Source organism: Anguilla anguilla, chromosome 4, assembly GCF_013347855.1.
Source record: "Anguilla anguilla isolate fAngAng1 chromosome 4, fAngAng1.pri, whole genome shotgun sequence".
Lineage (NCBI taxonomy): Eukaryota > Metazoa > Chordata > Actinopteri > Anguilliformes > Anguillidae > Anguilla > Anguilla anguilla.
The window spans coordinates 44,294,693-44,296,268 of record NC_049204.1 but is presented as its reverse complement, the minus strand read 5'-3'; the positions used below and the strand labels follow the sequence as shown (position 1 = coordinate 44,296,268).

The window sequence follows — 1,576 nt, the reverse complement described above, 5'->3', positions numbered from 1 at the left end:
GCGGTGAACTACATTTAAGTTAGGATCACCTTGGATCAACTTGGAATACAGTCACTCTTGTCTCAGGCATGTCTTGAGTGGGGAAGGCTGGATCTCGGGTTCTTCACTGGGGCAACAGTCATAATGCCATGTGTGGGAGCTGAAAGGATATGAAATTGGAAGTAAGAATACATTGAGTAACACACACGCAGCAGGCTAAAGTTTTTTTGACAATGACAAACAGTCAATGAGCAAAGAGCTCCATATAATATCCATAACTAACTTCATTCTGATCTTGTGCTCTAGTTTCAATTTGAGCTGTTGGGCCAAATGTAGAGAACTCTGCAAAAGAAAATCAATTTAAGTCAGTATGTGGTGAAAATACAGAGAAATACTCTTGATTAATATTGATTACACAATGCACTGGCACGAAGCCAAAGCCAATTATTATTTTTTTTTATTTTAAGGCCACGATTACACCAGGTATAGAGTAATAATGCTAGAGGATTTTGACGAAAAAAAGTTGAGTTTTTGTATTTCTAATGGAAATAATGTTTAGCTAAATGCTTTCAAAAGAGCGCAAAAATAGCTTTCAAAAGAGGCGCCAACAATGCTAGCTTGAAAAGGCTTGCTAGCTCCAGTTTGTCAAAACCAAATGAAGACCACACAACTATTTTATATCATATTTATGATGCATATTTTAACCAACATGTTGATATCTCATTAGGACGTGGACAAGGTGAATTACAGCTTTCAAAAGAGCGCCACATACGTTAGCTTTCAAAAGAGCGCCACATACGTTAACTTTCAAAAGAGGCGCTGGCAACAATGCTAGCTAAAAGGACATGAACAAAGGTGCTTTACGGACAGCCGTTTATACTTGTCGAATTAGCTCAATTGTAAATGGTAAATGGTAAATGGACTGCATTTATATAGCGCTTTTATCCAAAGCGCTTTACAATTGATGCCTCTCATTCGCCAGAGCAGTTAGGGATGAGGTGTCTTGCTCAAGGACACTTCGACACGACCAGGGCGGGGTTTGAACCGGCAACCCTCCGACTGCCAGACAATCGGTCTTACCTCCTGAGCTATGTCGCCCAATTGTTAGCTAACTAAACAGGCCATCGCCGAGATCAGCTAGGTAATGTTAGCTGGTCTTACATTACATTTGCACTGGGCTATTAGCATTAAATACTCAAAGTAGCAAATATGTTATCTAACAGAACACTAACTCAAATTAGTCCCAAACAGACGCCAGGTCTGAACAGACGCCATTTCACCTACTAACTTAAAGCATTAGCAACATTAAGCTAGAACTGCAAACATGCATGTTGAAAGTAGGATTTCATCATTACATTGCAAATACTACTAACTGAAAAGGTCTCCAATGCATTCAGTTCTTCTTGTTAGCTTTTACGGCAGTTGGCATCCAGTATTGTTGCATTAATACATTCAGTTAAAAATATAAAGGCATAATGAAACGTTTACCTGCTCTTGAACGCCGTCAAACCCAGATTGTCCCACGGAGAATTTGAAATCACAACGACCTTCTTCCAAGATCACGTCACAGCAACATGCGCATGTGATTGGATATACC

The 1,576-nt window shown here is 39.6% G+C and overlaps 1 long non-coding RNA gene across 1 annotated transcript; it reads right to left on the bottom strand.

Moving 5' to 3' along the window:
- Positions 1-258: 258 nt before the first annotated feature.
- Positions 259-1,576, bottom strand: LOC118225650. The gene is made up of 2 exons (XR_004764871.1): positions 1,468-1,576; positions 259-321 (listed from the first exon to the last, which is right to left on the bottom strand). It is a non-coding gene; the product is annotated as an uncharacterized LOC118225650 (long non-coding RNA).